General features: G+C 36.8%; 1 non-coding gene across 1 annotated transcript; it reads left to right on the top strand.

Moving 5' to 3' along the window:
• Positions 1–14691: 14691 nt before the first annotated feature.
• LOC118479986 lies at positions 14692–14798 on the top strand. The gene has a single exon (XR_004861627.1). It is a non-coding gene; the product is annotated as a small nucleolar RNA R71 (small nucleolar RNA).
• The last annotated feature ends 10885 nt before the right edge of the window (positions 14799–25683 follow it).

Genomic DNA, 25683 nt, shown 5'->3' with positions numbered 1-25683 from the left:
AAGTATGATTTGTACCGGAACCAACATTTACAAAAAAGATAGGTTAATAGATTTCGTGTCCATAGATTGATACTTTGCTATTTACCTTAGCTATAGTATATATTGATAAAGACGTTAGCCTAAAACATAGATAGTATTTTTGTTTTTTCCTTAAAACAAGTATGTGTTTATGTAAAATTTTATTTGTTACATTCTAAACACGTGAGCAAGCACATGACTTTATTAAAGTATTATTTCCAAATCAAATTTTTGATTAAACACATCAAGTTGATAACCTTTCACCCCATAGTGGCGTAGGTACAACTTGGAGAACGGGTAAAGTGACACCGATTTTTCTTTTAAATTCTCTTAATTTTTTTTGCTTAAACGTTTCGATATAAATTTCATTGAAAATTGACGTGTACTCAAAATATAGTAGTCTTTCTTTGTATTGTAAGCGCTTTTGACTGTAGGTTTTCTATCGATATAAAACAAGTGTTAATATCCTTTTAGGCATACTACGACTTTGTTTTTTTATTTTTCCCTTTCAGTTGCTATACCGAGTGCCAGTACCATAACAAACTGAACCGTTACTGACAAACACCTTTAACCCATTTAATTTTTTAGCAATTTTTTTTTATCTCTTATAATTTGCATTCGTTAACAATTTTTTTAATAAAACTAAATATACAGTTGTATTTAACTTTTTTTATCTCAACATTCCATTATGAATTCGATTGGAAAAAAAAAAGTTGTTTTCAAAATAATGTTTTTTGGTACTGAACTATGCTGAGTACCGGTCCGTAACGAATGAAAGCGATATCGACGAGAATGAATTCAAGATGCATTCCTAGGGGAAACCCACTAACAGTCTAAGATTTCCTCATTTAATAAATTTGTTGATTGCCTGGTTGGAGTTATTTATGTTAGCATCATCGATCTCCCTGATGACAAGAAAAGTATATAACAACAAAAAAAAATATAAAAACGAAGATTAAATAATGTTATAGATATTGTGTGTGTGTTTTCTCAACGTGCAAACACGCATTATTGCTGTTAAAGACAGAGAATCATTTAAAAATACATGGTGATTGCAGGTGGGGCATGGGGTTTGTAGATGCTATTGTTCAAAAAAAAATCTAATGGTTTCCATATTTGGCAAATAAAACTATTTCCAAATATGGACTCGGTCCATGATCATGATCAGCCACACAATTAAATTCCTAGACATAATCATGGATGGCACCATTTGCTTTTCATTTTAAGTAAGATTAAGCTTAATTTACTTCCTTTCAAGATTTTGATGTCTCAAATAAGATCGTATTAAGTTATATTTAACTATAACAAACCCTACATAAGCGTACAAGTATCTTTTTTTTTGAACGGCGGAACATCTATATAAAAATATAGAAAAGCGGGTCAGCTAGAAGTTGAAAAACCCGGAATTACAACCCGATGTCACTTAAATTGGAATCGCACCATCTAATACAGAAATTGTTTAGTTTTATGCAAATGTTATTTTCAGTAATGTTTAATACATCTCAATAAGCTAATACATATTTTCTTTTCTTTTAAAATTACCCCTGAATAGTGTATTTTAATTAGCCCGTTTAGTTTATATACTTTTCTGGTATCATTACTCGAATTTTAGTCTCTAATTTGTTTGATTGGCGAACTAGAGTTCAATTTTCTTTATATGGGGGTGCTTTTTCTTTATATGGGGTGCTTAGAGCATTCACATCCAATCCATCAAATTATACATACATTCCATTAAAAAACAACTCCTATATCAATATATTTCCACTAAAAACAAATACTTTTTCTCTCTCCTTTCAATTAAATAATATTATCATTACATTTTTCTCTAACTTTCACTCACAACCACTTTCAAAATATATTAAAAAATTATAACGGGTGAACAGTGTCCCCCCAAATATACAGATGAACAGTAACATTTTCTCTCTCCTCTACTCACAACCACTTTTTATACCCTTTATAATATAAAAACCTCTCCTCACATAATTTGATGGTTAGGATGTGAATGCTCTTATTCCAGAGAAAACTAATGTTAAAATAGTTTGACTGCAATTAAAATTTCAACAAAACTAAATGATTGATAATCATATGCTATGTTTTATTATATCATAACATAATTTATTTATTACTTTCATTTATTTGTTCGTAATTATATACTTTTTTATTAATATTTAAATATTCTTTCATAATTTTAAATTGATGAATAATTTAAAATTCATGTAAAATAGGTTTTCAAAAACTTATTATTTTGTTATTGCCTAATTATTATTTATTGTAACAAGTAGCTACGAATATAATATAACACTCGTTTTAGATTAATTATTGCAGTTTCCAAAGGTATTTATAGTTATTATTATTATTATTATTATTATTATTATTATTATTATTATTATTATTATTGTTACTTTTATACCCATGGCATTATAGCCTAGTGTTATCTTGGTGGTGGGATAAGACTTATGACCATTTGGTCATGGGTTCGATTCCCACAAAGAGGGTTTTTTCCAGATTTATTGGGTTTCCTCCTGAATTGGTGTATAGGCATTATTGCCTAGTGGAGATGGATATGATCAGGTGGTTCTGCTGGTGGCACGATGATACTCCAGTGGTCCGTCAGTGATCCAAATTTGCCGTTCAAAAAAAAAAGTATTGTTACTTTTATAAACTGTAATAAAAGTTATTTTTTATTATTAATTTAGTTTTGTTTGTGTCAATAAAATTTATGCTTTTAAACGAATAAAGGTTTAACGAACTCTTATGCGAGAAGTTCGTTCATTTAATAACGAATGAAGATGAGGCACAATTTTTTAATCATTTAATTAAACAAACACATGAACTTGTTTGTCATACATTAATTTATGATTTATGTTTGTTTATGTATGTCTATTCATTTAAGTTTGTTTATAATGTTCAATTGGTTATTTCATTTATGTTCTTCCATTTATACATTTATAGTCTAATTTATTAGTGTTGTTGTTGTTAAACTAGAATCGCTTAAAAAGATTCATGTATGAAGTGTTGGATATAACAAAGATGATATTTTAAACCTTAATCTGGATATTCATCTCTACTTATAATTATTTTTCGTTTATGTTTGTAAACGGTTCACTTATAATATTTAAGAACACGTCCATTTTCTCAACGAACGAACACGAATTAGAAAACCCTTCGTGTTCCTTAATTTTTTATGTTAAATTAAACGAACAAACATGTTAAGTCTAACTAGTTATTTTCCGCCCGCGCGTTGCGGCGGGACCCAATGACTACAAAAGGCGTGTCAGCAACAGCAAATAGATACCGAATATCAAAACATAAATAAAATGATGTGGTAAGGATGGTCACTCCGTCATAAAAAAACGATTTTAAATAATCTAATATATAATAATAGGACCCACACGTCCTACACGTTGGAAATTCGGTTGTTTTCAGTTCAGTTATTACGGTACTAACACGCTAAAATACGGATGAGCTCGGTACCGGTAACAGTAGCGAAAGTACCGATCCAAAAAATCATCGAAATTAGGTACCGGCATCGAAAATGCTCGGTACAATACGGTATGGTATTTGAAGGTAAAAATCAATAAATACAGGTATGGTGCTAGACCGGTGTCGAACCGAAAGTAACGATTCTGAAAACGCCAAAAGGTGGGTACCAAATTGGTGCCGAAAATGATTTGGTATAGTAAATTTGGTATCAATACGATACCGGTTCGTTTATAGGATCGTATCTTCGTTTACAGGATTTGATACGATTTGCTCATCAATATTCTAAATATCCAAGTTAATTTTACATGTTACAATTCATTTATTACAGAAAAAGACAAAAAAGAAAGCAAAATAAGTTGTTGTGTTATAAAACTTCATTCAAACGAAATACAGTTTACTTACTGTGTGTATGAAAAGTAATCTAAACGGTGCAATTACTTGCATTGCTGCGTTGCTACAGGATTTGATGAGCTCGGTACCAAACGGTACCAAAAATACCGTTACCGAAATCCCCAAAAGTGGGTACCGGTACCGAATATACCTAGTATGGTGCGGTTCGGTACCGGTCGATACTGGTAAGGCACCGGTATTTGAAGGTAAAAACCGGTGAATACCTGTGCAGAACCGGTAAAAAAAATACACCGGTTTAATAAATTTGAGACCGGTACCTATACCCGGTACCATTTGCTCATCTCTTAATGATGTTCTAATTCTAATTATAATTATATTATAATTTAATAATAAATGAACACTGTTCATTGAGTTTGAATTTTATTATATATAAATGGATACAAACGCCCACGTCACCACCCCGGGTGAGCTTGGGTTTCGGCGTGGCCCCTTAGGCGGGGGTTTCAGCCCGAGCATTGGGCGGGGCTACGAACATGACATGGCGGAACCTCGTTGGCCAGGAGCACTAGCCCTTTGAAATTGGTTTTTTTTCCACGCCACCCCAGCCACGGCCCACCATACCCCTTTGAAATTGGCTTTTGGTCTTGGGTGCCACATAATCCATGTGTCGAACCATGCCCCCAACTCACGCCCCACCATACGCTACGGTCTAAGATATATAAAAGAACCACATAACACATGTAAAAAACCACTAAGGCTATAGGGTGTGGTCATGACTCTCATGACCACCATGACCCTCCATGTTAGTGTCATGTAACTAATCTTTAATCCACCATCTAAAACCACTACCCTAAGGGTATGGTCATGACCCAAACCATTAGCCCCTTATTTATTATCTTTTTCTAAACAAAAAGGAAATGATTTGTTGAAAAATGGAAAGGAGGACCATGGTTGGCATGGTTTAATCCATGCAAACCATGGTGGATCAATCAAGGGGGTGGTGTAGCCTTCCATTCATGTTCCTAGGTGACAAATCATATCCCAACCATAATCCCCACACCCTATAACCTAAAACCAAGGGGATGGTGTAGCCTTCCATTAATGTTCCTAGGTGACAAATCATATCCCAACCATAATCCCCACACCCTATAGCCTAAAACCACATATAAAAAAAAGCTTAAAAGTACTGTTCATTGAGTTTGTGTTTTATTAGTATATAATTCGTGTTAATTTACATACTTAATCATACATGTAATTGACATCTAATATATTCTATTTGATAATTGATAATATATTTAAATCTCTTATATTATATTATATTATATTATATTATATTATATTATATTATATTATATTATATTATATTATATTATATTATATTATATTATATTATATTATATTATATTATATTATATTATATTATATTATATTATATTATATTATATTATATTATATTAGGGTAGGGATATGGTAAAAAGTGTCTAAAATGTAAGAAGGGTAAGAAGTGTTTTAAACCATTGGATATTTGATCTAATGGTTGAGATCAATAGGGTATAAAATGTAAATTGTGTTTTAATTAGAAGGACCTTATGTAAAAATTGAAGGGCAATAGTGACTTTTCCAACGTTTCAAATATGGTAACCGTTTCAAAACCCCCATCAACTTCCTAAAGATCAGCGAATTATATGGTAACCGTCATCAATCTCCAAAAAATCAACGAATTTCTTCATACTTTATCATAAATAGATCTATAATCAGATTCATGGCGTGGTGTTTTAAAACAACTGGATAAATTGACTATGATTCAGGTCATGGTGTTTTATCTGGAGACATTGTTCATGTCGTGGTGTTTTAAACGCTTATGATTCAAGTCATGGTGTTTTATCTGGAGACATTGTTCATGGCGTAGTGTTTTATCAATAGAAAACATTCCCAGATTTTAAAACACCATGACTATGATTCAAGTCATGGTGTTTTATCTGGAGACATTGTTCATGGCGTGGTGTTTTAAAACATCTATGATTCAAGTCATGGTGTTTTATCAGGAGACATTGTTCATGGCGTGGTGTTTTATCAATACAAAAACATTCCTAGATTTTAAAACACCATGACTATGATTCAAGTCATGGTGTTTTATCTGTAGACATTGTTCATGGTGTGGTGTTTTAAACATCTATGATTCAAGTCATGGTGTTTTATATGGAGACATTGTATAATCAGATTCATGGCGTGGTGTTTTAAAATAACTGGATAAATTGACTATGATTCAAGTCATGGTGTTTTATCTAGAATCCAGAAAACATTGTATTGTGATTACATCCATGGTGTTTTAACATCTGGACAATCAATACAAAACATTCCCAGATTTTAAAACACCATGACTAGGATTCAAGTCACGATCAGAAATGAGGATGACGAAGATGAAAGACGATGACGGTGAATGATTTGTGGAGACGAAAGAAATTGGTGACGGTGGTCGGAGATGCAGGTGTTCAGATCGGAGAAGATGAGGTGAACTGTGATGATGATGACGGAAGGTTAACAAGATGGTCGGAGAAGATGATCTGAATCGGAGATGGATATGAAACGATCAATCCCTAAAAATTCTCATCGCCAGTTTTTTTTTTCAGTTATATTGTAAATCAATTAAATGACAAAAATGTACAATTACTAATCTACCCTTTTGAATTAATTAAGAGGAGGGACACTTGTCATTCCAAGATTATTTCTTACACTTCTTACAAAAGATGGACTTTTTACAGGATCCTTTACCTATTATATTATATTATATTATACTATATTATATTATATTATATTATATTATATTATATTATATTATATTATATTATATTATATTATATTATATTATATTATATTATATTATATTATATTATATTATATTATATTATATTATATTATATTATATTATATTATATTATATTATATTATATTATATTATATTATATTATATTATATTATATTATATTATATTATATTATATTATATTATATTATATTATATTATATTATATTATATTATATTATATTACATATTTACATTTACATATTAATAATAGAAGCCAATGAATAGCGTTTTTAATATTATAATAAAATACCCAGTTTTTTTTAATATTTTTCTTATTTTAATATTATAACTACGATGTTCCCCGGCGCGTTGCGGCGGTACTTTATCGCGGGCATTTGATCAGTGTCGGTTAGGTTCGTTATAGTATTGGTATGATACATGCACTCGGTATATAAATCAACACATATTTTACATCTATATACATATTAATAATAGTACATATTAATAATAGAAGCCAATGAATAGTGTTTTCAATATTAAAATAATATATACAATTTTTTAATACTTTTCTTATTTTAATATGAGAAGTTGTCATTTTGGTCCCTGTAGTTTGGGCACTTTTGCCATTTTAGTCCAAATCTCAAACTTTTTAAATCTGGATCCTTGTGGTTTCACTTTTATTGCCATTTTAGTCCAAAATTCAAAAACCCTTATTTTGACTGTTGAAAGCTGATTGTTTTGTCCTTTTGTTCAGGGGCATTTTGGTCATTTTACTTTTATTATAACATATTAATATCTAAAATACATGGCAGACCATCATCTTCTTCAAAGTTCAAACCCAAACCCTCCCAAACCACAAACCCTACCTTTCACAAACCGGATCTTCCCCAAACAACCACCAATCATCACCTCATCATTAACAACAACCATTTCACTCAATGGCCGATCAATCCAGACTAGTCACCGGCTACCCCGCCACCACCACCATCGGCCACCCAACCACCGGCGTCATCATCTTCATCATCGGCATCATCCGCATCACCGGCGTCATCATCTTCTTCATGTGGCTCGTTCTCCATCCCCAAGTCCCCCAATTTCGCGTCGAAACCCTAACCCTAACTAACTTCAACGTTTCTTCACAAATTCCCTAAATCAAACAAGGATGGCTAAAACAAACCTAAACACATAGTTCACCCACCGCTCGTCGTTCCTCCGCCGGATGCCACCGCCTCTCTCTCTCTCTCTCATCTGCAGAACCGAAAGTAAGTAAAAAGATTTCTGAATGCAAGAATGAAGTGGATTCGTCTACAGAATTCTACGCTAAAACGAGATCTGAACCGCTTTTGAGCTGTGATCATGATGAAGCTGAGTTTGCTGATATGTTATTCGGAGTCAACAGCCTCCAAGAGAGAAAGAACGAGATACCTGTTTCAAATAATAGCGATTTTAGCGATTTAAATGACGAGAAAGATGAGAATTCAAATGGGTCGAAGCCCGTTCTTGAGAAGATGCGATCTGTAAAGAAAAAGAACACGATAAGCATGTGGGGTATGATCCATCAGCATATGGTATCTGGTCTTGCAGCAGAATCAGGGGACTCAAATGTTCAGAAAGTAGATGAAGAACCAAAATCCGAGACGAAAGGTTCATAATCTGTTCTTTCGTTTGTGTAATTTTAGTTTCAGTACTGGGTGCAGTGGGGGGAGAGAAGAAGTGGAGGCTGTCTTTTTGGTGGGGCGGTGGCGGGTGGAGGAGTGGTGGCGGGTTTAGGTTTGGGAGGGTTTGGGTTTGAAGTAGATGATGGTCTGCTAGAGGTGGGTGAACTATGTGTGAAGAAGATGATGGTCTCCTTTTGTTTAATTATTTAATATGTTATAATAAAATTAAAATGACCAAAATGCCCATGAACAAAAAGACAAAACAATCAGCTTTCAATAGTCAAAATAAAGGGTTTTTGGATTTTGGACTAAAATGGCAATAAAAGTGAAACCACAGGGACCCAGATTTAAAAAGTTTGAGATTTGGGCTAAAATGGCAAAAGTGCCCAAACCACAGGGACCAAAATGGCAGTTTACTCTTTTAATATTATAACTAGGTCGTTTCCCCGCGCGTTGTAGCGGTACGTTATCGCGGGCATTTGATCAGTGTCGGTTAGATTCGTTAGTACTGGTATGATACATGCACTCGGTATATAAATCAACACATGTTTTACATCTACCAAAAACGAAAAAAACGAACACTGGTACCGACAACGATGTTGTCCGCACAGTATCAATCACTTCAGATCGTCATGGTATTGGTAATGATATCCGTTTATAATCACAAACAGAGTTGTATAAACAAAAATATCAGAACCGGGAACCATAAAAATGAATACAGGTGCATACACCAATCTTGTTCGGTAGGATACGTCAGTTTATCGAAAGCAAAAGCAATAAATATAAGTACCGGTACCGATGTTATTCGGTTGGTTTCGATTTGGTTAACTACAGTAGTGGCATAAAACTCATTACCAAACAGAAACCATACAAATGAGTACATGTACAGGTACCCATGTTGTTCAGTACAATTTGGTAACGATACAATGTCAATTTATCAAAAGCAAAAACAATGTAAATAAATATTGGTTTATCGGAAGCAAACACAATAAAAATAAATATTGGTACATATACATATATTATTCAGTCGGTTTCAATTGTTTTTTGGTACGACAGAGGTACAATATCCGTTCAATATAATTTTACTGCAATGTTGAAAAAAAACAATCAGTTTTGGTTCGATTTAGTACGATAGTGACACATTATTCGTTTTTAATAGATTTATATTGAATGTTGAAAAAATAAACATAGAATTGTCAGAAAAATAATAAAAATATATGATAAATAAAATATTATTAAGAAAATTAAAACAATTGCTTAAAAATTAAAAATCACTATTCATGGCAACTTTATTTTAATATGTATAATAATAATAATTATTTTCTTTACTTTTTAAGTTGGATAAGCTTGGTGTCAACCGGTACTGGTATCGAAAATATCGGTACGGTCTGCTTCGTTATCGGTACATGAAGGTAAAAACTGACACCAGTCTGATACAGAAAACGCCAAAAGTCGGTACCAAAACGATTTTGAAAATCTTTTTGTTCAGGAAATTCGATACTGCTTGTCACACCCTGACCGCGTAAACAACAACCGCGGCGGAACGTCGGGGAGTGTTGTAACAGAATCATTGTTTCATAACACATGGTAATTGAAGTTTTGTTTAATTGAATTAAAAGAGGTAACAATGTCTTAAAAACAAAGAGACATAACATAATTAACTAGTCTTACATCTTTTATTGTCACTAAGGCCCAAGTCCGCCTAAGTGTATCTTGATCAACTCTATGCATCAGCTCCTGAAAACACATGTGAAAATTGGTACGTCAGTGATGTGTGCGGTGTGTTATAGGTTTTTATGTATATTTTTAGCCCTTTTTACACTTAAGTCAAGTTTTAAATTTATAAAACACGATATTTTACTAACACTGAACACACATATGGGCAAGTGCACCCATCGTGAGCCTATTATAGCATTGGTAAGATACCGAGGTCGTCCAAGGACACAAGAGCTTTTAGTACCAGTTTATCCTCAACGTCTAATCAAATCAAAATTTTAGAAAAAAGGTTTAAACATGAAAATAAAAACTAAAAATGCTGAAAATAAAAATTTAAAATAAAAACAGATAGACAAGATGAATCACTTGGATCCGACTCGCCTTTAGTGTAACCTTTGATTATTTCCGCACTTTTGCACTTTTAAAGAGATTATCTTAGTTATAGTAATAGGCCCCTCTTTTGAAGGTGACGTTACCCTCAACCCAGTAGTTTGAGTCAGCAAGGATACAATCCTTAAGGGTTGGATTATTGGAAGATAATTAATTAAGTTATTAATGCGTAATGTGGTAGGCCCCTCTTTTGAAGGTGACGTTACCCTCGGATAAGTAGTTTAAGTCAGCAGGGATACAATCCTAAGTAGCCGGGTTAATGTTTTAGTAGTAGTTTACATATGAGGGGATCAAGAAATTCGAACCCTCGCCATCCAATACCAGTGGGTATTGAAGGAGGTTCTACTAAGCTTTACCCAGGTCCTTGCAGGATCTATACACTAAACAAGGCAAGACGCTTACCAAACCATTCCCTTAACCCCCGACCAGGTAGCCAACATATCTCCATATAGACCGTGGAGATATGAATGGTGTAAATCTTTTATTTTATATAGACAGTAAAATAACGTCAAGACACCACAGACAAATGATAAGGAAGTTTCACCTTCAACATAAGAAACCAATTATTAAAGTCATTAATACATAACCAAATAAAAAGGGCGAAAAGATTAAAAATAAAAAGTATTACACTAAATGCTTGTCTTTACCAAGTGATGTAAGAGACTTAGGCAAACATGGCCTTTGATTGTCAAGAACTCTTACTATCAATATTGGATCCCGAGACTACTACACACACTCTATGATGGATGATGGATGATGGTGGTGGATGTGGGTTGTGATGGTGGTGGCGGGTGAAGTGTCAGAGAGGTGGTTTGCCAAGGGATGCCTTTGAAGTGAACCAAGAACCTCTATTTATAGCCTGCATAGAAGCCCGGACACGGCCCCGTGTCCATCCATCTTCTCTTTCTTCATTAAATGTAGTTTGTCTGCATTAGTTGACCACGTCCCCGTGTCTGCTGGGCACGGCCCCGTGTGCAGAAGCGTATATGTACTATCAAGATTTGCTTGGATTCTGCGAATCTTAGCGTTGACCACGGCCCCATGTCCGCTGGGCACGTCCCCGTGTTGGGAAATAGAAGCTTCTACAACTTTGTCTTTTTTGCAGACACTTGGGCACGCCCCCATGTTCAATGAGCACGGGGCGTGTTCAGCCTTCTGATCTCTTGTTTTTGCTTGGGAAGATGCTGTCGAGGGGTCGGGCACGCCACGTTTATTCCTTTTCTTGTATTATTGCTAGATTTGGCTGCATTTTTGCTTCTTTTGTTCATTTAAGCTCTTTTAACCCTGAAAATACAAAAGCAAGACAAAAGCACACTTTTTCCAACATTAGTACTAAAAAAAGGTTAGTTTTATGCCTCATCTGCTGTAATTTACATGTTGCATTTTACACACATCAAATACCCCCACACTTGAATCTTTGCTTGTCCTCAAGCAAAACTCTTTTTAATGTGGCTTACATTCGCAAATGGAATGGGTAGAAGAGAAGGTTTTGGGCTTGTCTTGAGTGTCGGGATTCCAAGATTTTTATTAGGTTTTATTTTTATTTTATTTACAATCCTATTCGTTATGATTTATTTAGAACATTACATAAGAGAAATTACTTATTTGGGCATAACATGCCTCTTTAAAATTTCATTTATATACAAGTTCACATACCTCACGGGAGATCACTCAACACTCGGACGAAGATGTATTTTTGTGAAACACTCGGGACCGGCATGGAACTTACTTATACCATATGCTTGCCATGCAATCAATCCTCCTCCTTTTTAACTATACACATTTGTAAATATCAAGAGGACTTTGGGGAAGGGTTAGGATTGGGTTAAAGGTAGGTGGTTTTGGGTTAGTGGTTAGTAGAAAAGGGCGAAAATCGTAAAAAACGTTGGTCTTCATAAAACCTTTTATTTTTGTGACTTTTTATTTTAATGAAATTCTTTTTGATGAACTTGTTTGTTTATTTCTTGACTTCATCAATTTTTTTTATTTATTTTCTATTTTTTTAACTGTTTTTTATATTTTTAGTTTTTGATTTTTTTATTAAAAATGCTTCAAAAAGTATATATAAAGAAAAACGCTGAAAAAAATATAAAAAAATTGATTTTTAAATTACACATTGTTCTCAATGTGTCCCAAAAATAAGTTTTTAGGTTGATTGAATGTGTAAAAGGTGTGTTAAAAACAAAATTTTATGTTACTGGGCATCTGGACACGGGCCCGTGGTGTCCGGGCACGGCCCCGTGTTCAGGTTGCCAGTAACAGAAATTATCAGAAAGTAACAGAAAGCTGGGCACGGGGGCGTGTTCAGCGAACACGTCCCGTGTATAGTTACCTGAACTGGGCGTTTCCTGTAGATCTTTCAGCATGGGGCCGTGTTGGCTGGGCACGACCCGTGCTGAACTTGCTGTAATGAAAAAATTGTTGGGAGGCTCTGTTTTTGTGCATGGGGTGTTGGTTCAAGTTTCCCTTAGTATCCTTCACCATCCCGAGTGTGTTTTATTCCTGAAAATTAAAACTAAACTAGAAAGCATAAAATTAATCTAAACTAAACTAAGGATAGTTCCGCGGAATGCCTCCGTGGTGCGCCACGTTTATAAGGGTCCTTGGCTAATATGTTACCCAAGTGGGATGTTTTGCATCCCATGTTGCACCATCGGAGAGCATCATCCAAACTTGAGTCTATGACTTTCATGTAATTCACCGGGTCATCGTCTTCTACTCTCTTACCAACTCCGAACTTCATTTCCTTGTCCCCAACCCTCAATGTTAGTGTCCCACCATTCATGTCTACCACTACGTGGGCCGTAGCTAGGAATGGCCTCCCTAAGATGAGTGGTACTTCGGTATCTTCCTCCATATCTAGTATGACAAAGTCGGTTGGGAAGACAAACTCTCCGACTTTAACTAGTAGATTTTCAGCGACACCTTGTGGGTATTTATATGACCTATCGGCGAGTTGTATGCTCATTTTCGTAGGGCTTGTTTTCCCTAGGCCGAGTTGGTCGAACATTGATGCGGGCATGAGGTTAATACTAGCCCCGAGGTCGGCTAGTGCGTTACGAATGGGTGATTCCCCAATTGAACAAAGGATGGTGAAGCTTCCGGGATCGATCCTCTTTTGCGGGAGTTTGTTGAGTAGCAAGGCAGAGCATTCTTCTCTTAAATTAACTAATTGTAATGATTCAATTTTCCTTTTGTGAGTGAGGAAGTCCCTCATAAATTTTGAATATTTAGGCATTTGGGTTAGGACTTCAACAAATGGCATATTAACATGCAATTATTTAAGTAAATTTACGAACTTTGTGAATTGCTCATCGGTCTTTTGGCGAATTAACCGACCGGGGTACGGTACCGGAGGATTCTTGGTGGGTTGTTGATTTGGTGGAGGAGCCGTCTCTTGTTGGGGTGTCGGTGGAGTTGTGGTTTGGCTAGATCGGCTTTAGTTGGAGGTAACGGAGCCTCCTTGGGACCCACGGTACGGTTTCTCAATGTGATGAGATGCACTTGCGCCTTTGGGTTGGTTTCGGTATTGCTTGGTAACGCGCCTTGTGGTCTCTCGGAGAAATTTTGAGTTAGTTGATTTATTTGTTTTTCAATGTTTTGAATACTAGCTTGTTGATTTCTAAAGTTCGATTCCAGTTGTTGAAATCGATCCGAGTTTTTCTTTTCGGTGTCGGAGATGAGGTGAGATATGGTATCTTCAAGCCTCTCTCGTCCCCCTTGTTGTTGTTGAGAGAAATTTTGTGACTCGTTTCTTGGTTGTTGAAAGTTTGTTTGTTGGTTTAGATTTTGTTGGTTACTACTATCGTCGGGTTCTCTCCAACCAAGGTTAGGGTGGTTACGCCATCCTTGGTTGTAGGTACCCGTTGGAGGACCCGACGGCCTAGGTCTATTATCAATGTAGTTTACCGATTCTGTTTGATTATCCATTTCTTTCATACAACTCCAATTTTCATGTGGCCCACCACACCCTTCACAAGCCATAACCGAGGCCGTTTTTGCCATTTCTAACTTTTTGATTTTTGAAGAAAGTGCCTCGATTTGGGCTTGCAAGGAGGTGCTCTCATCAACCTTATGGGCGCCCGGGGCAATAGATTTTGTGCTTCGGGGAGTGTGCCACTGAAAATTGGTTTGAGCAATTTCCTCAATTTGATTATAAATTTCATTTGGGCGACGATTACCTAAAAGTCCCCCGGAGCTAGAGTAAAGTGTTTGTCTTGTGTGTGGCAACAACCTATTATAGAAAGTGGATACTTGATGCCATACCGCAAGACCATGATGAGGACACTTTCTTAGTAGCTCCTTGAACCTTTCCCAAGTTTTATATAAGGATTCCCCGTCCTCTTGTGAATATGTGTTAATTTCAGTCATTAATTTAGCCGTTTTAGCAGGAGGGAAATACTTATATAAAAACTTTTAGGCTAGTTCATCTCAGGTGTTTACCAAGCCAACTGGGAGGCTATTAAGCTAAGCCTTAGCTCGGTCTTTTAGCGAAAATGGAAACATTCGAAGGCGGATGGCATCATTTGATACTCCATTGATCCGAAAAGTATCACATATTTCCAAGAAGTTAGTGATATGTAAATGGGGATCTTTGTCCACAAGCCCATGGAAGGTTGCGGAGTTTTGGAGCATTTGTATCAAATACGGCCGAAGTTCGAAGTTGTTGGCCTCGACATTTGGTGCATTGATATCGGCGCCGAGATTACCTACGGTGGGTCGTAGGTAATCCATGAGGGTACGTTGATCCGCCATTGCGAGTGGTTCCCCTGAAACTTTCTCTTGGTTTTTAGCTTTAAGTCTTTTTCTTAGAAAGCCTTTGGGTTCGTCTAGAGGTTCTTTTATGTCTCTACTAGAACTGGAGCTTATACACTACGTAGAAAGTTCAGATGTGGCGCCTAGGTTCCAAGTCCTGCATTAAAAACAAAAAAGAACGTTGGTAAGAAGTTTCACCACGGCCCCGTGCTCAGGTGAAAACGGCCCGTGGTCGGAGATACAGTAATTGTTTTCCGGATCCCTGTTACTGGAGAGCTCGACACGGCCCGGTGCTTAACTCTCTGTAACTCGGAAAATAAAAACTGGCAGTAACAATGCTGGGCACGGCCCGTGTCCGACCAGGCACGACCCGTGCTGAGCTCTGCAGAAGCTGAAAATTTACGAAAAAATCCTAGAAAAATAAGAAAAACGATTAGGCCGTTGATTCCTAACTTTCTTAAAATCCTTGTGTCCCCGGCAACGACGCCAAAAACTTGATGTGTGCGGTGTGTTATAGGTTTTTATGTATATTTTTAGCCGTTTTTACACTTTAGTCAAGTTTTAAATTTATAAAACACGATTTTTTACTAACTCTGAACACACATATGGGCAAGTGCATCCATCGTGAGCCTAGTATAGCGTTGGTAAGATACCGAGGTCGTCCAAGGACACAAGTGCTTTTAGTACAGGTTTATCCTCAACGTCTAATCAAATCAAAATTTTAGAAAAAAAGGTTTAAACATGAAAATAAAAACTAAAAATGCTGAAAATAAAAATTAAAAATAAAAACAGATAGACAAGATGAATCACTTGGATCCGACTCGCCTTTAGTGTAACCTTTGATTATTTCCGCACTTTTGCACTTTTTAAGAGATTATCTTAGTTATAGTAGTAGGCCCCTCTTTTGAAGGTGACGTTACCCTCAACCTAGTAGTTTGAGTCAGCAAGGATACAATCCTAAAGGGTTGGATTATTGGAAGATAATTAATTAAGTTATTAATGCGTAATGTGGTAGGCCCCTCTTTTGAAGGTGACGTTACCCTCTGCTAAGTAGTTTGAGTCAGCAAGGATACAATCCTAAGTAGCCAGGTTAATGTTTTAATAGTAGTTTACATATGAGGGGATCAAGAAATTCGAACCCCCGCCATCCAATACCAGTGGGTATTGAAGGAGGTTCTACTAAGCTTGACCCAGGTCCTTGCAGGATCTATACACTGAACAAGGCAAGACGCTTACCAAACCATTCCCTTAACCCCCGACCAGGTAGCCAACATATCTTCATATAGACCGTGGAGATATGAATGGTGTAAATCTTTTATTTTATATAGACAGTAAAATAACGTCAAGACACCACGGACAAATGATAAGGAAGTTTCACCTTCAACATAAGAAACTAGTTATTAAAGTCATTAATACATAACCAAATAAAAAGTGTGAAAAGATTAAAAATAAAAAGTATTACACTAAATGCTTATCTTCACCAAGTGATGTAAGAGACTTAGGCAAACATGGCCTTTGATTGTCAAGAACTCTTACTATCAATCTTGGATCCCGAGACTACTACACACACTCTATGATGGATGATGGATGATGGTGGTGGATGTGGGTTGTGATGGTGGTGGTGGGTGGGTGAAGTGTGATAGAGGTGGTTTGCCAAGGGATGCCTTTGAAGTGAACCAAGCACCTCTATTTATAGCCTGCACAGAAGCCCGGACATGACCCTATATCCATTGGGCACGGCCCCGTGTGGCCGTGTCCATCCATCTTCTCTTTCTTCATTAAATGCAGTTTGTCTGTATTAGTTGACCACGCCCCCGTGTCTGCTGGGCATGGCCCCGTGTGTAGAAGCATATCTGTACTATCAAGATTTGCTTGAATTCTGTGTATCTTAGCGTTGGCCACGGCCCCGTGTCCGCTGGGCACGTCCCCGTGTTGCGAAATAGAAGCTTCTACAACTTTGTCTTTTCTGCAGACACTTGGGCATGCCCCCGTGTTCAATGAGCACGGGGCGTGTTCAGCCTTCTGATCTCTTGTTTTTGCTTGGGAAGATGCTGTCGAGGGGTCGGGCATGCCACGTTTATTCCTTTTCTTGTATTATTGTTAGATTTGGCTGCGTTTTTGCTTCTTTTGTTCATTTAAGCTCTTTAACCCTGAAAATACAAAAGGAAGACAAAAGCAACCTTTTTCCAACATTAGTACTAAAAAAAGGTTAGTTTTGTGCCTCATTTGATGTAATTTACATGTTGCATTTTACACACATCAGTCTTCATAAAAATGCCTGTGAGATACATAGGTTTTATTGATGCAGGATTCGTGACTTGAAGGTTAAAAGAATGTTTAACAAAAAGTAGTTATGAACTTATAAACATGTTTTCTTTTATAAATCATACGATATAAAAGAATAATGCATAGATTAGTAAATAACCAAGTAAAAATGAGTTTGTATAAAACATGTTGTTTGTAAAACAATGTTTCGTGAAGATATGTTATTTGTGTAAAATGTAATATGTCTAAATTGAAATGGTTTAAATAACGCTACGATATGTAATATCATAAAAGCACTTATATATAGGAAGTACCAGCGGCGTATCCACCATGCTTTTATCATATTACACACGCCTTGTTATTTAAATCACTTACCCTGACAAACCACCAAAATGTATTGTTTAAACCAATGTAAAAATGTTCATGTATAATCAAATGTTATGTATGGTAAATAAAAAGTATCTACTCAAACCATATGTAAAATGTACAAAACAATGTATTTGAATAAATCATAGTTTAAATCAAAAGTTATGTTTTGTAAAATTAATGCTTTATTGATACAAACATCTATGCGGTAATGCTAAACGTATACATTCAAGCCTTGCGACTGTGGAGACAAACCCTTAAACAAATTAAAGGTTTATCAAAATTATGTATATCAGATTCAGTCATTCCTTACTTCTAAACAAACCTAGGAAGTCAGAAACGGGAGTTGTCAATTCCTATGGTACCACTTCTTACTACCGAGCGGCGTGATCAATGTTAATGAACGTATTTTTGAGCCGTTAAACAAACCAAATGTTATACCAAATGTAAGAATGTTATGTGAAAACAATGTACTAAGTATGCTAAATGAACATACATAGCAAAAACATGGATGAAACCATGTGCTACACGTGTACTATATGAACATAGCAAGCACATGTTATAAAAGCATGAAAAACACGAAAGTAACAAGTATGCACATGTGTTTCACCCCAAAATGTTTAAAAACAGTAAGAGAGGGGACTATGTACTCACTTGAGATAGCTTAGAAGTCTTTGAATAACAACCAAGCCACGCTAGAAGGATCACGAAATCAATCGGCACCTAATATAAGTAACTACGTTAATTAACCGGACCTAAATCGGAAGGTCGGATAGGATGAGGTTTCGTAAACCAAATGAGTATTGGAACTCATATGTTATGGTTTAACAAAGCCTACATACTAAATCGGAACCTATCCTAAGTACTTACGACCCATTACGACTTGTTTAGGTAGCTTACGCCACTTTAACGCGTCGTTCGCGTAAAATGCGTTCGGACCGCCTAACTAGTCCTATGACAAGTATTATATGCCTTAACATGTCTAAATATTGCCTAATCAGTTTAGATGTCAAAATTTAGGTTACATATGCTTAAAATGAAATTATGCGCAAAAAGGGCATTTTGGTCATTTTCCTAAGGCATATAAACTACCTATCATACAACTAACTAAACGAAGTGACCATAAGTTATAACCTCGGAAGGTTATTTCCTATACAACTATGGTCACAAAATATGTTTGGTCGAATCCTCGCGATCGACCAAACGGGTCGGGTTCGAAAGTCTAAGCGGTTGTTTCGACCGCTTATCTTTCGACCCAATATAAGCACTAAACTAAAAGTGACAAGTTAAACATGTTAAAACATGTTTAACTAAGTTAGAAAACAAGTTTGATATCAAAACAAAGTGTTTTGATACCCAAAGATAGTTTCGTTGCAAAATACGCATAAACACGTATTTTGACCGAAACTATGACTCGTCACGACGCCTAAATAACGTGGTAAATCAGTAGGTATAGTTACAAGAGACTATAACCATCGTGATTACGCTCACGTTGCAAAGTTCAAACGAACTTTGTGTTGACCAAAAACTGGTCAAAGCAGAAAGTCAAACACTGTTTGACTTTCATGCTTGAAATGCATAAATGTCACACCCCGATCTCCACGTGTCACCGGTGGGCCCGGTGGAGGGTATGGTGACGTAGTTGGCATCATCATAGACAAACAACACAATATAATAGTGCACAGCGGAAGCAGAAATAGATTCATTTCAACTTTAAATAAAATGTAATATTAATTATCACGAGTAGTTGAAACGGATCCACAGGCGGATCAAATAAAATAAGATAGTTGTTCAACAGTTTTATTGTCGTCCGAGCTTGCGAGACTATCGTGGACGCTCTAGGAAACAGCCAGCCTAGTACGTGTAGTACCTGCACTTAACCTTTTGGGAAAATACGTCAGTTTACACTGGTAAATACAAATTAACTGACTCATTTTGAAAATGATTGAAAATTGATTTAAATGCACATGGCATAAATATTTTTTATAACTTGGGCTAATTATGCAATATAATCTTGTGAACGAATTACATGTTACTCGTGCGTTCAGTGGCCCGGGATCTTGTCCGGGTTAAAGATTAATAGACACACCACATTAAAGAGTTATACACGACGGGTGTACGCCTACACCCCGTGCTCTGGTCGTGGCCATCTCGTAAGATAATGCCAAGGATATCCGGGACATGGTCATTAACCCCCCAAAGGCTTAAAGTAAAACAAGACTGTTTAAACGAGCCGATCAAAATTATTCAATTAAACACCCAAGGGTGCAAGATTTTGTACGCTCGATCAAGCAGTATTCTATATACCGTAACCCAAGCCCGTATAGGGAAAATAAGTTAAAAGTATTTACCTGAGTAAGTATGAATCACAATTGGCAAGTGTAGGTAGCTTTTACTGGGCCTCCTATTCTGGAACAAAGGTTTATAATAACCAATTAGATTCCTAACGGGTCTTTTATTTAAGCCTAAGCTTAGACCGGTTAGTTTAAGGACGATACGGTTCAAGCGCACGATTAAGCGAAGACCGGATAGAATGTGATTTAGACCCGACAATTTTGAATACTTGTATATTATGGGTATACTAAATACATTTTGGATTTTGAGACAAAAATGATAACGTTTGACCCGTTTCGGTCAATTTATGCAAACTAGTTACATAAACCGAACCGAGCGCTAAAAGAGCGTTACGGGTAGCCAAAAGAGTCATATGCAAGTTCCCTGAGATAATATGCTTTAAATATGATATAATATCAGCAATTTATGTTTCATTATGCCCCGAATGAATTTAAACTCAATTTATGCCTTATAAGGGCATTTTGGTCATTTAAAAGATTATAAAAGGGTTAAATTGGAAATCTGAGTTATAGGTCTGATTTATACAGTAAATATACTTAGTTTGACATATTATAACAGTAGGGTATGACCCGTATGCAAAACTTATCATTTAAAATCAAACTATGTACCTTAGGGGTATTTTGGTAATTTCACAAGGGCTGAAAATGTCAAAACTGGAAATCTGAGTTCAAAAACTTATACTTACTGTTATTTTATAAAAATATGCTAAATACATCAGTAGGTATAATCCTTATATGTCTAATATGGGTATAACGCATACTATGCGCTAAAAACGCTTAGAAATGCGATTTAGAGCCGTTTCCGGGTTTTCAAAAGAAAGCTGAGATTTTTATATTTCCAGAATGCTCAAAATCATTTATTTAACAAATAAAATCAGTAGAAAAAGGTTTGGGGTCAAAAGGATTTATAAAACTCATTTTATGGCTTAAACGGTCAAAACCGGCATTAACCGAATCAACTTAGCGACCTATGATACGATCAGCCAAAAATTAAATAAAAATCATCAAAAATCCCAAAATATTATATAACATCAGTGGGTAAAAAGTTTTATATCAAAAAGTGGCCTTAAATAGGTTATACGCAAAATGCGCCGTTTATTTTACATAAAGCTATAGTTTTACGATATCGGCCATAACTCAAAATCTGGACCACCAACTGATCTCAAATTTTCGGTGCACGTTTATAAATCAGTAATAAAGGTTTCTACTCTTTCACTTTTCCAAAAATCACGTTTTATAACAAAAAGGGCAAAATAGTCAACTTTAAGCATAAATCGGAAACATGCATATGAATCGGTTAAGCATAGACTCAAGTTGTAAAAATTCCAGAGAGTTAGACTTAAATAAAAATGGTCAAAAATAAACTCCAATACAGATCTCAAACATGCATGCATGGATCCGAATCGAGAGTCAAAGAAAAAGTCGTTTTATAAGACTTTCGGTTCCGATCCGAGTTTATACTAAAGATTGTCGAGTTGATCATGATAAAACATATTCTTATATTCATTATAAAGTTATTTTTGATGATCAAACTGATTGCATGTCATCTACATTACCATTTATGCTATATTTCGCAAAAAAAATTTCTGTTGACTTTTTAAGAACAACTTTGACTCGACAAATAGCATGCTTAGAGTGGGAATCAGAGAATGCCCTTTTGAGGGTTTGTTTCCCACATAAATACCAACTTATAAGTGGTTTCAATTTGAGAAATGACAGAGCCAAATTTGTTTAATCGAAAAGTCAAACTATATGAACAACGGATTGACTTTTTGCTAATAATCTATAATAGAACGAATTAGAGAATGATATGAATGCTTACAAGGGTCCTAGTGAAGCCTAGATAGCACTTGGAAGTTGCCTTGACGACCAGAAAGCTTTTGGAATGCCTTGTGAAGTTTTGATAGTTGTAGGTGTTCTTGTTACTAACACAAGTGCCTCAAAATGAAGCTTTGATCTGAATTATAAAGGGAAATCAGATGTTGTAAGGAGTCTACAGGTGTCTATACTTGCATGTCCATCCATTGGTGCATTTAGGAGGTGCTGAAAGTTGTTTCCCACTCAAAAATTGGACTAAACAGCCCCTGATCGCGAATTGCTGCACCTGGGCACGGGTCGCGGCCCGCATCAGACTGCCCAGGCGGGCCGCCTGGGTCTGCAGCTGCCAAACTTTGTTTAAACGTGGCAGTTTTGGTCCCTGTCTTCGCACGCGAGGTTTTGGCTATTTATTTTGACTCGTAAACCCCCAAACTTGGTTTTTAAGAACCTTGGGACATTTACCAACATGGTAATGTCCTCGGTTAACTTTGCGCTCACCTGAAAAGTCGTGAAATTCGACGTTGACGCTTTTAACCCCTCAAGTACGGTTTTGGCCATAACTTTCTCATACGATAACGAAACTTCATGAAATTTTTACCACATATTCTAGTGAGTATATTTTAGCATTACAAAGCTTCGGGTCTGCCAAAAGATCACTCAGAGGTATAAATTCAACATATTGACACTTTTGGCCCCTATAGTTTGTAATTCCTCACTTTCGTGCATTTCTCGCTTCGTATGATCCATGATCCATCCGTTTAGGGTTATGAACATTACGTAGGGTTATTATAGAGTCTATTTATCCATCGTTGACACTTTGGACCCTTACGTTCCATAGTTTTCACTGTTTGTCAATTTTAGTCCCTCTAAGGTATGTTTTCGCATACCGGAACCCTATGATACGTGTCAATACATCATTGGACGAAAATTTTCGAGGTGTTACATCCTCACCCCCTTAAAAGAAATCTCGACCTCGAGATTTACTGGAACAAATGAGGATATTTCTCTTTCATCGTGGATTCCACTTCCCAAGTGTATTCGGGACCTCTACGGGCATCCCATTTGACCTTTACAATAGGTATATACTTCCTCCGGAGCTTCTTAGCCTGTCGATCCTCAATCGACAATGGTTTTTCCACGAACTTCAAACTCTCATCTATGTGTATATCCGTATGCGGTATGACCAGTGTTTCGTCAGCGAAACACTTCTTCAAATTACAGATGTGGAACACATTATGTATAGCGCTAAGTTCTTCAGGCAAGTTTAACTTATAAGCAACTGATCCGACACGTTCGACAATCTCGAAGGGTCCTATGTATCTCGGGCTTAGCTTGCCTTTCTTACCAAATCGCATCACCCCCTTCCAGGGCGATACTTTAAGCAACACTTTATCACCTACATCGAAGTGAAAATCTTTGCGCTTAGGATCCGCATAACTTTTCTGCCTATCCCTGGCAGCTTTCAAACGATCGCGAATCTGAACGATCTTGTCCGTCGTCTCAAAAACAATTTCTGGTCCTGATAGTTGGACATCTCCAACTTCTGCCCAACAGATGGGCGATCTACACTTTCTACCGTATAAGGCCTCAAAAGGCGCAGCTTTTATGCTAGTGTGGTAGCTATTGTTGTAGGAGAATTCGATCAGTGGTAGGTTCTTATCCCAACTACCACCCAAGTCGATCGCACATGCACGCAGCATGTCTTCTAAAGTTTGAATAGTACGCTCACTCTGACCATCGGTCTGAGGATGATAGGCCGTACTAAAATTCAAACGAGTGCCCAATGATTGTTGGAAACTCTTCCAAAAATGCGACGTATATCTAGTATCTCTATCAGAGATAATAGATACAGGTATACCATGTAGCGCTACAATCTTATCAACGTAGAATTGAGCTAACATATCGGAGCTATACGTCTCCTTGATGGGTAGAAAATGAGCTGACTTCGTCAGTCTATCTACTATGACCCATATGGTATCATTTCCTTTTCTCGTCTTTGGTAACTTGGTGATGAAATCCATTGTCACCATTTCCCATTTCCACTTGGGAATTTCAGGTTGTTGAAGCAAACCTGACGGCTTCTGGTGCTCAGCTTTGACTTGAGCACAAGTCAAACATTTAGCTACATGCTCTGCTACGGACTTCTTCAAACCAATCCACCAGTAGTTTGCCTTTAGATCCTGGTACATCTTATCAGCTCCAGGATGAACGGAATATTTAGAGCTGTGGGCTTCCTGGAGGATAACATCCCGTAGTCCTCCATAAACTGGAACCCATATTCGTCCGTTCAGTCTTAGCATTCCATCTTTGTCGTAGGATAACTGCTCCTCAGTTACTCCTAACTTCTCTTCAGGATAGTTAGCTTCCAACACAGCTTCCTTCTGTGCAGCTAACACCCTTTCGTTCAAATTATTCCTTATTTCAATGCGCTTGGCATTGATTCTGATCGGTTTCACTCTTTCTTTCCTGCTTAAGGCGTCGGCAACCACATTTGCCATGCCTGGATGGTATCTTATCTCACAGTCGTAATCATTTAAAGTTTCCATCCATCGCCTTTGTCGCATGTTCAATTCTTTCTGATTGAACAAGTGTTGAAGACTCTTGTGATCCGAATAAATTATACACTTGGTTCCATACAAGTAATGTCTCCATAACTTCAATGCAAATACAACGGCACCCAATTCCAAATCGTGGGTGGTGTAGTTCTTCTCGTGCACCTTGAGCTGTCGAGAAGCGTAGGCAATGACCTTGCCTCTCTGCATGAGTACACAGCCCATACCAGTGTGTGACGCATCGCAATACACCACAAATTCTTCTATACCATCGGGCAGTGTTAACACTGGTGCATTGCTCAACTTCTTCTTCAGAACGTCAAAGGATTCCTGCTGCTTAGGGCCCCAATCAAACTTAATCTTCTTACGAGTCAACGAAGTTAGGGGCGCAGCAATCCTTGAAAAGTTCTCGATGAATCGCCTATAGTATCCTGCTAATCCTAGGAAACTGCGAATCTCGGTAGGAGTCTTTGGCTCCTGCCAATTCATAACTGCTTCTACCTTAGCGGGATCTACTTGGATACCACGCTCACTTACCACATGTCCAAGGAATTGGACTTCTCGAAGCCAAAATTCACACTTCGAAAATTTGGCATAAAGTTTCTCCTGATGGAGAAGTTTGAGAATACAACGAAGGTGTTTCTCATGGTCAGCTTGGTTCTTCGAGTAGATAAGGATGTCGTCAATAAAGACGATGACGAATTTATCTAGATAAGGCTTGCAAACGCGATTCATGAGATCCATGAATGCGGCTGGTGCGTTAGTGAGCCCAAAAGGCATCACTAGGAACTCATAATGTCCATAACGAGTCCTAAACGCTGTCTTGTGCACATCTTCATCCTTGACCTTCAACTGATGATAACCTAACCTCAGGTCGATCTTTGAAAAATAGCTTGCTCCTTGCAACTGATCGAACAGATCGTCGATCCTGGGTAACGGATATCTATTCTTGATAGTGACTTTATTAAGCTCACGGTAATCGATGCACAGACGCATCGATCCATCCTTCTTTTTAACGAACAAGATTGGCGCTCCCCAAGGAGATGAGCTAGGTCTAATAAAACCCTTAGCTAACAGATCATCCAATTGCGTCCTCAACTCCTTCATCTCTGTTGGTGCCAACCTATATGGTGCTCTTGCTACTGGCGCTGC

The sequence above is a fragment of the Helianthus annuus genome, chromosome 6 (genome assembly GCF_002127325.2).
Source record: "Helianthus annuus cultivar XRQ/B chromosome 6, HanXRQr2.0-SUNRISE, whole genome shotgun sequence".
NCBI lineage: Eukaryota > Viridiplantae > Streptophyta > Magnoliopsida > Asterales > Asteraceae > Helianthus > Helianthus annuus.
The sequence above is the reverse complement of the archived record's forward strand: the minus strand, read 5'-3'. Positions and strand labels throughout refer to the sequence as shown.